Source organism: Scyliorhinus canicula, chromosome 15 (genome assembly GCF_902713615.1).
Source record: "Scyliorhinus canicula chromosome 15, sScyCan1.1, whole genome shotgun sequence".
Taxonomy (NCBI): Eukaryota; Metazoa; Chordata; class Chondrichthyes; order Carcharhiniformes; family Scyliorhinidae; genus Scyliorhinus; species Scyliorhinus canicula.
The window spans coordinates 50,679,294-50,693,850 of record NC_052160.1 but is presented as its reverse complement, the minus strand read 5'-3'; the positions used below and the strand labels follow the sequence as shown (position 1 = coordinate 50,693,850).

Genomic DNA, 14,557 nt, shown 5'->3' with positions numbered 1-14,557 from the left:
GGATTAAGTTGAACTACCGCAACCTAGGGTTTACTCAATCTCTTCATCAAACCATAGATTTGAGCCAGGGAAGTGGGCTGGAAATTTTCAGAGATGGGAGGAGAAAGGAATTAGGACACTAAAAGATTTGTTTCTTGGGGGTTGTTTTGAGGGATTGAAGGAGCTGGGAGCGAAGTATAGGCTGGAGCAGGGGGAAATATTTAGATACATGCAGGTTCGAGTCTTTGCCAGAAAAGAGATACGGAGCTTCCCAGTAGATCCAGCTTCCACATTGCTGGAGGAAGTGCTGACGACAGGGGGACTGGAGAAGGGGGTAATATCGGCGGTTTACAGGGCTATTTTGGAGGAGGAGAAGGCACCGCTAGAAGGAATCAAGGAAAAGTGGGAGGAAAAGTTGGGAGAGATATGGAGGAGGGGTTCTGGTGCGAGGTGCTCCGGAGGTTGAACGCCTCCACCTCGTGTGCAAGGTTGGGGCTGATACAGCTGAAGGTGGTGTATAAAGCGCACCTTACAAGGGCGAGGATGAGTCGGCTCTTTGAGGGGGTAGAAGATGTGTGTGAACGTTGCGGGGGGGGGGGGGGGGGGTCCCGCTAATCACGTTCATATGTTTTGGTGCTATCCAAAGCTGGAGGATTACTGGAAGGAGGTGTTAGGGCAATCTCTAAAGTGATGCACATGAAACTGGACCCAGGCCCTCGGGAGGTCATATTCGGGGTGTCGGATCAGCCGGGGTTGGAAACGGGCGCGGATGCAAATGTTGTAGCCTTCGCCTTATTGATCGCCCGAAGGTGAATCCTGTTAAGGTGGAGATTAACCTCTCCACCCTGTGCTCTGGCGTGGCGGGGGGACCTGCTGGAATTCTTGATGCTTGAAAAGGGCAAATTTGAACTGAGGGGAAGGATGGAGGGGTTCTACAATTCATGGGCATAATTCAGTATGCACTTTCGAGAATTGGATCACATTGAACATTAGGGAGGTTGGGGGCTGGGAGAGTTGGGGGGTGGGGAACTGTATGTGTTAATGGTGACTATGGGTGAGTCCTGATTCCGTTTTGTCATTTCTTTATGTTAACATGCGGGCTAATGTCTGGGGTTTGGTGGGAGGATGAGATCGTTGTTATTGATGTGGGGTTTGACATTACATTTGTTACTGATTATTGTTTATTGTTGGCTGTAAATTTGGGAGAAAATGTGAAAAAGGAGAATAAAAAATATTTTTTAAAAACTCAATTGCTTCATCTGAATTCACCAATTTGAAATACAACAACGTGACACATGAGGCAATGGGAATTATCAAATATTAAAATCAAGAGCCTGTACAGGACAATAGTTGCTCACAACATGAAACAATGATTCCTGTGCTGGGAAGACAACTCAAGAAGTTGGTGAAAATCCAAGTTTGCATTATGAATTCCCCCGTCCAATAAAGACTCATGAATCTCGGACACTGATGAGCAATTTTGCCATTCAGATAAATCAGCTTACTGTCTGGATGTGCTTAGCTTTCATGAAAAGCTTTCAATGGAATCCTTTAAATTTGCTTAAGATTCTGAGGTCAAATAAAAGAGAGGAGTATTTATATAAAATGTCACTCATTGTGGACATTGGCATCAGACATTACAGGTTTGTAGGAAAATTGATTTGAAGATTATCATAAACCTTTTCTTTTCCCCCTCACAGTCGTCCGTGTTAATTAATTTTGAGAAGAATTTTAACTTGATTTGCTTTTCATTGGCAGTTCTGAAGAATACGCTTGAAAATTTCTAAAGAAGTCAGCTGGAGCATTGTCGCGATTCATATTTGGCTAATTGCAGATACTTGCCTCATTAGGACTGGTCACCCTGCCTCTTTCTTGATGTTCATGGAAGAATAAAATGTTGGAATATATTAAAATAAAGCATTAGCAGAATGCAGCAGAAAACTGGGCTCCATATTATAAAGTAATGTACAATCAACCCAAGTAAAAGTTGAGCATGGTTTGAACTGAATTCATGTTGGACCGAATCTACTGCAGAAGGTATGATTATTAATCAGAATGTATTAAGACCATCTATTGTAACTCAGCTTTCAATTATTAGTGGAAGGTAGACCCTTTTGGCTTATGCTTTTAGACTGGAGCTTAAAAGTTTAAGAATCGTTGTGCATTGAATAATCATTAATAATACATTTTCTGCATTTGTCTCAGACAATTCGTAATTAGACTGGAGGATTAATGCCCGTATTCTTGTATCTTGCCCTTCAATGATCTATCCTATCCTCAATTTGGCAAGGGAATAAATATCTACACACATTATAGTTCAATTATTCAGTGCATGATTTAAGTGCATCTGTCCTTTAAAATCTAAATATTTGCACTCGTCCATTTATAATTTAGGGAGAACTGATATTAAAAATGATCAGTCTTGCAAATGAATCAACTCTATGTCTTCTTATTGATACACAATGGGAGACAATTTGGCAGAAATCTGAACAAGCGGCAGTCTGGGATATTATTAGTGAACAATTCAGAATGGAAATGATGAAGCGAATTGAAAAACAACTTGCTTCTACTGCAAGTCTTGTCTTATACTGTTGATGTCAACTTCAAACAGCATTGGAACTCACGTACATGGCTGGGGCCCATCTCAGAAGTAAGAAAAACAATTCTGACAGCAATATCACCATCTTAGTATGGGTTATATTTGGCAACAGGTAGTCCAGGGTGAATTTTAAAGTGAAGTTCAAGTGGCTTTCAAATAAATTATTTATCATGGTCGTTTTTGATCTCATCTGAAAAATGGAGTCCGAATTCCAGCTTTGTAATCCACCCAGAATGATCCAGTTTCCCAGTTGGAGTAAAGGTCCCATATTGATGAACTTGCTCAAACTGGGTTGGAACTGGGTACGGATGACCCAAGGTGGCTGGTTTCCTTAACTCGCACCTCCCGAGGGAAACAGCAGACCTTTGATTGAAAACCAGAAAATGCTGGAAGGACTCAGTCCGTCAGGCAACACCTGTGAAATACATCTGAAACGGGTTTGTGTCTCCACAGGTGCTGGAGGTGGTGGCATAGTGGTACTGTTGCTGGACTAGTAATCCACATTCCCAGGTTCAAATAGTGAAATTTGAACGCAATAAGGATAACCATGAAACCATTGTCAGTTGTTGTAAACACTCATCTGAAAAAATGAAATGAAAATGAAAATGAAAATCGCTTATTGTCACGAGTAGGCTTCAATGAAGTTACTGTGAAAAGCCCCTAGTCGCCACATTCTGGCGCCTGTCCGGGGAGGCTGGTACGAGCATCGAACCGTGCTGCTGGCCTGCCTGGTGTGCTTTAAAAGCCAGCGATTTAGCTCAGTGAGCTAAACCAGCCCCTAAAATGAAAGAAAATCACTTATTGTCATGAGTAGGCTTCAATGAAGTTACTGTGAAAAGCCCCTAGTCGCCACATTCCGGCGCCTGTTCGGGGAGGCTGGTACGGGAATTGAACCGTGCTGCTGGCCTGCCTTGGTCTGCTTTCAAAGCCAGCAATTTAGCCCTGTGCTAAACAGCCCCATTCTGTGCTAAACAGCCCCATTCTGGCTCATTAATGTCCTTTCAGGAAGGGAAACAGCTGTCCTTACCTGGTCTGTCCTGCATGTGATTCCAGATCCCAGAGCAACGTGATTGATTCTTAAAATACCCTTGGAAATGGCCGAGCACGTCATTCGGGTCAAGGGCAATCAGGGATTGGCAAAAATTGCAAGCCCAACCAGTGTTGCCCACATCCCATGAATGAATGTGTAAAAAATTCTCTATCTTTATATGAGATTTCCAACATAAGTAGTACCTTATCTTTGTTCGGCTTTTTTTGATAGCTGCCTACAGTGGCCTGACTAATAATAAATGAAGAATAAACTAATAATAATAAATTACAGGCGCAGACCATGTTAGACCAGGTTACAGTCCTACCGATCCATGAAGTAGCTTTATGCAGGGACACAGTTTTAATGCTTATTGCATTTACAGGCATTAAGATCTAGTCAAATAATATTTGTCTCCATCTTAGAAATGCTAATTATTGGAATCTGCTAGCAGGGAGCCACGATCACTTGGTTTAGCTTTTCTACTTGGATTAGCCTATATCGCCCATCAATTAAGGTTGAACCATTAATGTCAATACTGCTACCACACCTTGAGATTTATTTTAAGCTTATTTAACCTTGAAGAGATTTTGTGTTAATTTGCATTATGATGTGACTATAATGTGAAATTCAGTTGCAAAGGGTTAACTCAAAAGGAAACAGTTGATGCTGAATGAGGTTTTGACCTATTAGCTGGAATACCAGAAAAAATAATGATCTGAATTGTGCCTCGCTGTCAAGGCCAAAATTTATTCCTCAAACTATTGCTAAAAACAGATGACCTGGTTGTTATCACGTTGCTGTTTATGGAAGGTTGCTGCGTGCAAATTGGTTGCCATGGTTTCAACAATGTCTACACTCCATTGGCTGTAAAACACTCTGGAACATCCTGACGTTGCGGAAGGTGTCGCATAAATATACAACTTTTTCTGATGTGCCATCTCAGTTTGAGGCCATGGGAGTTTGCTAGCACACTCCAGCGGAGATTGTGCAAGTAATATTGGGCTTGTTTCATTCATTGAGCTTAGTAGGAACCCTAGCCAAAGAGAAAGGTGACTGAATGCAAGTGGTAGCCAGATTGATAGTCACAGTGAGGTGTCAAAGGTCAAATCTTTAAATCATTAAATAAATCAACACACCGATCAGCAGTAGGGTTGCCAGCCCCCAAGACTTGGCCTGGAGTCTTCAGGGATTGAAGATCAATTTCCAGGACACTGCTGCATGCAACCATGAAGAATAATTATAGGGACATTTAAAAAAAGATTTTATTGAATCATTTTCTTCAAATATTTATTTTTATCAGCTATAAAAATATTGAAAATGGGTGGAGGAGGTGCTGTTTGGCAGACAGTCAAGCATCATCCAATTGGGCAATGAGTCTTTGTGCTCTCCAGTTGGCGAAGAAAGGCTGTGTCACAAGGATGGATGTGTTGGCAGACTAATAGGCTCGAGCATGGGGAAAAGCCATGTGATTAAACCTCCAGGGATGCATTTGATCACAGTTGGCAACCCTAATTAACAGTAAATTTGGGTTTTGGAACAGTCAGTGAAGCAAAGAGATCTCAATTTCTAATCAGTCAGTGAGAAAGAACAAGAGTCTCTTGGCTGAGTAGTAAGAGAAGGATTAGTATAGGCTAGCTTCCGTGACAGCTAAAGTATAGACAGTGGTGCCTATTAAAAGGATGGAGATCTGTTGCGGGATTCTCCGTCAGCGAGACCCTCCGCCCGCCGGCAGCGCACCCAAGTATGCGCGATTCCCGACGACGGGGGGTGGCCCACAATGGGAAACTGCATTGGCCAGCCGCAGGAAAGGAAAATCGCACTGCTGGCCGGCGCGCACCGTGCAGCAAAATTGGACTGGCGGGACGGAGAATCCTGTCCTGCATTTTGTAGTTTTCCATGTTGAAGGAAAAGGCAGGAAGATACATTTAGTGGAATTCTCTATTCTTGAGACTTGACAACTGGGCAGGATTCATGGAATTCCACGACAGCAAAACTTGCGCCGCATCTGGACCGATTCGGCGACTGTTGAGGGGTTAGCACCAGTGCCACATGGAACACAACTGATTCCCATGAGATACGTGAGGGATTTGCAGACCTGTGGTTTACACTCGGGAGGCTGACAGGTGGGCAGTCAGAGGCAGGCACAGCTGCATGGCTGCCTTGCAGGCCGCGGCAATGATGTTCCGTGCCCGTCCACCTGACCCCACAGCCCACCTCCTGGCCAACCCCCGCGACTCATCCCGGCGTTGGCAGAAGCCCCCCAGCCAGTGGCACGACTATCAGTAAAATATGGCGATGTTGGACACTTTCCATACGCTCTCAGCGCCTGTTTCATGATTTTTAAAAGCATAAATAAACCTCGGCGTCAGGAGTTTGCTTCGGTTGAGGTGAGAATCGTGGAGGCCCCGGACAATAATGAGTCAAGCCCGCTAATGATACGCCAATGGTGTTTACTGTACGTGCGGCGTGGAACACATTGACACTGCTGTCGAGGCCCCAGAGATGTGCGATTTGCTATGAAACCAGCGGTCGGCATGATTTTGGCGTCAAAAATGATTCTCCGCACAATCACGTTTCCCTAATCTGGTGGCAGCCAACGGATAATCCTGCCCATTGTATTTCACTGAACTATGAGCATGATTGTCCAGCTTCATTACGCTCTCGATCAATTGTAACATGACCAGTGAATAGCAGGAGAGGCCAAAAACTAGATCCGCGCCAGGTGCCAAACAGTTTGCTATGCAACCGGGCCACTCCTGTAGGCAAAATCGGGATCTCGTTGTAGCATGGCGAGATACCAATTATCACCATTAAAACCCCATTTCCACACAATTAATGAGAGCAACCCCATATACAACCCCCCGGTCGGTCATTCAGCGGCCTCCCCAGCAGGTGGTCACGCTGGCGCCGATTAGTACCCCTTTTGAAAAACGTGAATCTTGCGGAAAGCCTTCTGTTGGGAGCCGAGGAGGTGAGTAGCCACCTTTGCTCAGAGGCAAAGAGCCTGGGGGTGCTGTACTTGCCCCCCCCCCCCCCCCACCCCCACGCCGGGGCTTGGTGGGGAGTGGGGGAGCCTCGGATGGGGAACCCTCCACAGAGGTGGGCTGCCATGTGGGTAGGGGTGGGTGCGCTGGGGAGATGGGCAACGGGTTCCTGGGGTCAGACCTCATTGCAGAGGCTTCATGGTGGTTTTGCGAAAAGGTGTTTAATGTGTTGTACAAGCCCCACTCCCGATGGTGTCCCACCCCCCTCCCCATCCTGGCAGCACTACCCTGACACTGCCAGGGTGCCGACCTGGAGAGCCAGTTGGCAGTGCCCACCCCCCTCCCCATCCTGGCAGCACCACTTTAACACTGCCAGGGTGCCGATCTGGAGGGCCAGGTTGGCAGTGCCAAGGTTCCCAGGTGCCGGGGGTGGGGGGGGGGGGGGGGGGGGGGGGGGTGTTAGGGGACAAGTTTGTGTGGACCACTACTAAACGGCACCGTGGCAAGGTCTCCCACGTGTCACCTTCATGTAGTGGGCGCAGGGTGAATCCAACAAATTCATATTTAAATGAACATCATGGCAAGAGCGAAATCCAGATCGTGACGCCATGTGAGATGCTGTTGAATATTGCAAGATGTTTTGAGTGCTACAATATCCGCGAGAAGTCTCTCACGAGATTCAACGGCCTCACCCCGACACCAGGTCGGGCGCCACGAAGCCGCTGAATCATGCCCATTGTCATTGGTTGACCACATCATACTGTATGTAAATACTTATTGGGTGATAAGGGTAGTCTCCAGATCATAGAGGACCCAAGGTCTGCTTTTGGGAGTGGATAATGTTCAATTCTGGAGACCCCAGATTTATAACAAGCACACTGTGCAGCAAAAGCTACATAAAGGCATTTAATTATGGCGGTGTACGGTTGCCTGCTGCTCCTCCACTGTAGCTGCTTCAGCATGATCGCAGAGGCAAGGAGGGTCCAACATGTCTGGGCAGTTCAGCATCTGTGGGGGCTAACAGGTATAGGTGGTTCTCAGCTTCTTTCCTTTGCTGCAGTCCACACAACATTAGTGCTGCGCCATATCCAGCAAAAATACCAGATACTTGTAGCTTTTGTCATCCAGGCTACAGTAGACTTTGCCTTTCCCTTCCATCATCTGTCCCTCCGCTGTGAGATAGCAGAGGTTCTCCATGGGCTGGGAAAGGCTGTAGAACTGCAGAGGAATTCCGCTCGGAGATCAGCCTCAGTTTTGCTAATGGGCATTAGCTACAAGGCCCAAACAAGGGAATCGCCCCACAAAATTTGAACTCCCCCCCCCCCCCCCCCCCCCCCCCACCCCTCCCGTTAAATCCACCTCATTAATAGAATGATTCTGTGTGTAAATTGTTGCACTCAATTGAGCAACCTGGGGCAGGTTGGCTGAGACCCACAGCCTGTGGCCTTGTCAAGTTGAGAGTAATGAAGGCTCCTATTTTCCCATCCGTCTTGGAAAGTGTTGGTTGGTGCAGTGTTAGTTCCTTTTCCTGGTGAGAATTTGCAGCAGATAGATCCAGAGCTCCTGAAAACTCAGATGGAGTTACATTTTTTTATATAATCTAATTTTTATCTATTAGCATTTTTCTAAATTCAAAATTGTATCTATCCTCTATTTTTTCCTTTTGAAATGGAATTTTTTTTTGACATATTAAAGCGATACAAAACGAGGCCAGACTTTAAAATGAACGGCAGATCAGTTTAACCGATAGAGCTGTGGATTAATGTTCATTCATGGACTGGGCTGAACCATTTGATTGAAGTTATAAAATGAAACACATAATTAATGAAAATCTTTTGAACAAAGAGGAAAGAAATGATGGCAATGATTCAAGGATTTCTCTGAAAACTTGGCGATAAAGGCTCAGTGTTCAGTAGTTTTGACCCGACATCAATGCCTTTCATGCTGAGTTTACATGGCTGAAATAGCAGAGATGATCATTCGGAAGGCTGGTTAAGATACGACGCCAATGCACTCAATGGAACTGCTCCGTGGAAGTGTTTATCAGCTTAGGCTTTCTTTAGAAAGTTCAAATTAGGCCCATTACCATAAATTAATTCCCAGAACACCTACCATTTCCAATACCTTTTACTTCTGCCTGTCAGAATTTATTGCAATTTACTTTTCATCTGTTAACTGCGATAATTAAGGTCAGTGCAGAAGAATGGAACTTTTCTTTTTGCCCATTTATGTCAGCAAGGGGGAAGTTTCTCATGGTGTGCAGCTTGTAATGAGATTACAAACAAGTCTACAAAGGTCTGCAGCCTCGTTACACTATGTGCGCAACACAAAATCTCCTCCGCTCCGAGTATCGTCGTCGCCATTAGGCACGTCTGCTACTCTGGCCTAACAATATTAACTATACATAGGACAGTTTGCGTATGGAGGGAAACAGTTGATGTGGTATGGGCTCTTCCTGAGCGAGGGATTGAGGCAAATCTAGCCCTCACCCACCCTGTGCTGTACCATCGTGACTGTTAAATGCTGCACGTTGTAATTAGTCCACGGAGGCTGAAGTCCCTTCACCAGAATCCCTTTTATTAACAAAACCAACAGCAGTACAACCAGCTGCATTCAGCTTGCTGTCTACACTGGGAGTGCGGATGATCTGACACTCCCTGCTATACATAAAGAAGAGTTTCCCTGATTGGCCCACTAATCAGGAAACTCAAGTTCCAATTGGCCAATCTCAAAGGTCTGTTCTAAGTCATTACACACGGGAACAATTGTTATAAAGCGGTTGAGTTTCCAGATTATAAATCAACTTGGTGAGCATGAAACTTCAGCTAAAAACCATGGTTCTTCCCTTGCAAAAACCTGACACTGTTCGATAAGCAGTGAACCCATTATTACTCTTTTTAATTCAAAGTCATTTAATTTAAATAACCTGGTAATCCATTTTCTTTAAGCATCAAATTTCCCTCTGGTGAGATATCCATGTTACTTAATAAAACTTATTGGAGAATTCCTTTCTCTTTCTGCAAAAGTGGACTGAATTATGAGGATATTATAGTGGGTGGAGTAATTTCCGATGGCTGAGGGAATGTAAACTTAAAATTGTTATGGGCCAGGATTTAGAGAACCCCAAAGTGTATCATGGAGTGCACCTGACCCACAACTTTTAATAGATTGTGGTATGGGAGCACACTGCTCACTCTGCAGGTGTGGTACAGCAGAAATGGAAAAGTATTTTTTAAAGCACAACAATGTTTATTCTATGAACTCAAATTAAACTTTTTAAAACATACAGTGAACATCTTAGCAACCATCAATTCAAATACAACCCCCAAAGAATACAACACTAAGTAATTCTTAAGCTGTCCTTTTAACATCCAGAAGACTTTAAAAAAAACTTTCAGCAGAAGCACAACAGGTTAAAGTCACTACTGAGAGCAGTTAATCATTTTAAATCACCGAAGGATTGATTTACATTCTTCAGATTACAGAGAGAGACTCTAATACACCTTCTGGCTGTGACTGCAGCTGTCCAGCTCTGAAAATGAAACTAAAACAGACCCTACACAAACAGCCAAAAACGAAAGTAAAAAGCTGACAGACAGCCCAGCTCCACCCACTCTCTGACATCACTGCAGTAATAAACACCCATTTCTTAAAGGTACTCTCACATGACAAAATGAATGGAATGGAGGAATTTTCCAGATCTCCACCCCTGCCACTTGCCTTAATTGGCCTTGGGTTTTGATCAGAGAGTGGATTCTCCGATTGCAAATTTGGCGCGGGGACAGAGAATGGCCGTTTACCCGGAGAATCGCTCGGCAGTCTCTCGCGCGTGAACTACAGAGGCCCACCCCCGACCCGCTATTCTCCACGCAAAACTGGCTGAGATCCCGACGCCATGGTTATAACCATATATCGGCTGCCGGGAACCTCGGGTGGTGGCTGCGGACTCAGTCCGCGGCTGCCCTGGTGGGTGGCGGGGAAATCGATCATGGACGGCCAGCGGAGCGATTGGGCATCACGGACATTTTTGATGCTGCTCCGCATTCCGAGTTCGCCATGTCCCACGCCGCTGCAAGCCGCTGCCGTGCGCATGCGCGGACTCCCGGATGGAAGTGCGGGGGCCCCGCATCCACAGCCAGAGCTGCGAGAACCTCACCGGGGCCCTGCCAGCCCCCTGCAGGTAGGAGAATCGCTCTGGACTTTCTCAAGGAACGTCCAGAGTGAAACGCCAGCATTTTGATGCTGGCGTGGGGACATAGCCCCATTATTGGAAAATCCAACCCCAGATTTTTAAATCTCTGCCAGGAGATCCCATGTGTTTTGGTGGGGTGGAATGGAGAGAGTAAATATTGTGGAAGCACAAATGGGAAAACTGCATGGGAGAGGCTAGAGGCTCAGAGGGTGTTTTCCTATTTGCCATTCTTCAGATGTACAACCATTGAATGAAATCAGCGTCCTACAAGTATTTTGAGAAAATTTTAAACCTAGAAGAATATAAAGCACCCCCCCACCCTCCCACCCAGTCTCCTCCAGATTGACCGCTTGTCTGACACACCATGAAGATACAACAATGGGCCTTGAGTATACAGAAGGGATGACTTCGATTCCCTCATGTTGCTGTAAACTAGCCCATACCCAGGAGCGATCTCTCACAGGAATAGCTGCCTGATCAGCTTCAATTGAAATGATTTGCGGCATGCTTACACACATGGCACTTCTGAACCTTTCAAAGCTTATCACTACCAGTTTTAAATCGAAACCATTATGGAGGATTCGAATAGACATCGACATTTATTTTGCTGCCCTTGCCTTGTTGACTTTTAACAGAAGCACTAGGACTCATCCAATGATAATTCTGCAGTCAGGGACGGTTGAGAGAGCAACACTTTGGGTTATGGACAGACTACAAGATGTATGATTCACAACAGTTTCCAGAGCCACAAATAATCCTGAAATCAACACTTTCCAATAGGCAAGAGCATTTCAACACTGACAGCACATCAGCTCAGGTCCATGAAGGAATATTATCATTTCAGGGGGGTCTGGCTGTATAATGGAAATAACACAAGGAGATGAGGGCAATGAATCTCGGCAGGGAGTCAGTTAGTTTGGCACAACCAGACATTTCTGAGACCCTAGGGCAAAGGCCAATAAGCTGAGACTGTCCAGTCGGTCAATCTCTGCTCCTTTGACATAAACCTTTTCGCAACTTTACACATTAACCCTTACCAATTTTTACAGATGCACCATAGAAAGCACCCTATCTGGCTGCATCACAGCCTGGTATGGCAACTGCTCATACCCAGGACCGCAAGGAACTTCAGAGAGTCGTGAACACCGCCCAGTCCATCACACGAACCTGCCACCCATCCATTGACTCCATCTACACCTCCTGCTGCCTGGGGAAAGCGGGCAGCAAAATCAAGGATCCCTCCCACCCGGCTTACTCACTCTTCCAACTTCTTCCATCGGGCAGGAGATACAGAAGTCTGAGAACACGCACGAACAGACTCAAAAACAGCTTCTTCCCCGCTGTTCCCAGACTCCTAAATGACCCTCTTATGGACTGACCTCATTAACCCCTGTATGCTTCATCCGATGCCGGTGCTTATGTAGTTACATTGTATACCTTGTGTTGCCCTATTATGTATTTTCACTCATTCCCTTTTTTTCCCATGTACTTAATGATCTGTTGAGCTACTCGCAGAAAAATACTTTTCACTGTACCTCGGTACACGTGACAATAAACAAATCCAATCCAATCCAACCCAACTGCTCAGACGATTGCTTTCAAGTCAGCATGTTGTGGGTTCAGATACCAAACCAGAGAGTTGAGCACAAAACCTACAAAGTGACTCTCCATTACATGACAGCTGGTGTGCTACACTGTTTAACGTGCTGCCTTTAAGACCTGATGTTAAACTGAGGCCACAAATGTTCCCGTCAATGGATGTAACGGGTCCCATTTTGAAGAACTGCAGGGGATTTGTCCCCAGTCTCTTGGCCAATAATTTACCCTCACCCAGCCAACATCACTTACAAATAAATTATCTGATCATTATCACATTGCTAATTGTGGGAGCTGCTGGCTATGCACATATTGACTTCTGTGGTTACCACTTCTAAAAGCAGCATTACATCAAAAGCACTTAACTAGTTATAAAGCAGTTTATGATGCCTTGAAAGTATGCATGGTGCTATACAAATTCAAATTTAGTTTTGTTGTGATTGACCTTGGAATGGGTATTTGGCTTGGACATTTGTGGTAGCGTGGCCCCTTTAATGGGCGATCCTTTGCCGGTCATGTGACCAGCCCCGGGCCTATGGGGGCGGAGTGCACAAACCTCAGCCTATGGGGTGATTAGGTGCAGTCCTGGCTGTTGGGGTTTGGTCAGAATATGCTTGGGAGTCGTGGGGACTATATCCAAGTAGTAGTTGTATTGTTCTGTATATGAAGCACTTCTCAGTTAAATAAATTGCTGTTATGATTTAACACTGGCTCATCGTTCTGCCTCACTCTACAACATTGGCGACGAGAATAAATCAATCTCGTCAAAGGGAAGTCGTCGAGAATTGGAAGGGGGGCGGGTGTAAGCGTGGCTTCTCAGAATCGTGAAAAGGTAAAAGGCTGTCAGCAGTCGTATAGCTGTGCCACTATTCAGGATAATTGATCCGTTTGATCCGGAGGTTGAAAGTTAAGGCCAATATGTCGAAAGGCTTCGATTCTTTTTTGCTGCCAATTAAATCATGGCAGTGGATAAACAGAAAGTTATATTACTTACATTTTGCGGCCAACAAACACACAACCTTGTGCAAAGCCTAACATGCTCTGGACTCCAAGTCCTTTGATCAATTGGGGACCATTACAATCCCCCTCCCTCCATTATTATGCAGCGCTATAAATTTCATCCAGCCATCAGAGGTCCTGGATAAATGGTATCTGCTTTTGTAGCCACACTTCGACAGATGTCGGAACATTGTGAATGTGATACTTCTCTTAGCGAGATGCTGCGTGACCGGTTGGTCTATGGGATCAACAACCTAACTATTTAGAAGAGATTGCTGACAGAAACCAAGGTATCCTCAGACAAAGCCATTGAGTTGGTTCAAGTGACTAAAAGCAGTCAACAAAGAGCTTTTGAACTGCAAGGCTTGCAAAGCAGAGTGAACCAGTTATGGAGGGAATTGGTGGCCGCTCGATATTCCCAAATGTTTCTCATCTTCATTCTTCTGTCTTCTCCCCAGAACCTCTGATCCTCTTATTAATCAATAATCTATTTATCTCTGTTTTAAAGACACTCAGTGACTTGGCCTCCACAGCCTTCTGCAGTAATGAGTTCCACAGATTCACCACACTCCGGCTGAAGAAATTCCTTCTCATCTCTATTTTAAAGGATCATCCATTCAGTCTGAGGCTGTGCCCTCGGGTTCCAGTCTCTCCGACTATTGGAAAAGTCCTCTCCACATCCATTCTATCCAGGCCTCTCGGTATTCTGTAAGTTTCAATGAGATCCCCCCACCCTCATTCTTCTAAATTCGAACGAGCAATGACCCAGAGTCCTCAACCGCTCCTCAGATGACAAGCTCTTCCAGGGATCATTCTTGTGAACCTCCTCCGGACCCCCTTCAAGGCCAGCAGATCCTTGCTCAGGGGCCCAAAACTGCTCTGAAAACACCAAAAGGTTTTCCAAAGAGAGCTGGGGTGCATAAAAGGAGCAAAAGTAACGATTTGCAGAGTGTGATCGAGCGGTGCTTCGGCCTCCTGCAAGATGCGGTTCAGGTGCCTGGGCCGCTCTGCAGCGTTCCTCCAATATGATGCTGAGAGGGTCGCCCACATCACGGCGATCTGCTACATCCTCCACAACATCGCACAGCAGAGGGGCGATGTGCTCGGGGGGAAGGATGAATGGCAGGCCTCCACCAACAAGGAGGATATGGGGGAGGGGGAGGATGGCCAGAACATGT

General features: G+C 45.5%; 1 long non-coding RNA gene across 3 annotated transcripts in view; it reads left to right on the top strand.

Moving 5' to 3' along the window:
• Nucleotides 1-1,429: 1,429 nt before the first annotated feature.
• Nucleotides 1,430-14,557, top strand: part of LOC119978104 — a 96,506-nt gene continuing 83,378 nt past the window's right edge. For all 3 annotated transcript variants that reach the window (XR_005463381.1, XR_005463382.1, XR_005463383.1), the window contains exons 1-2: nucleotides 1,430-1,622; nucleotides 1,738-2,016. This is a non-coding gene — a long non-coding RNA (uncharacterized LOC119978104). The remainder of the gene's footprint in view (nucleotides 1,623-1,737; nucleotides 2,017-14,557) is intronic.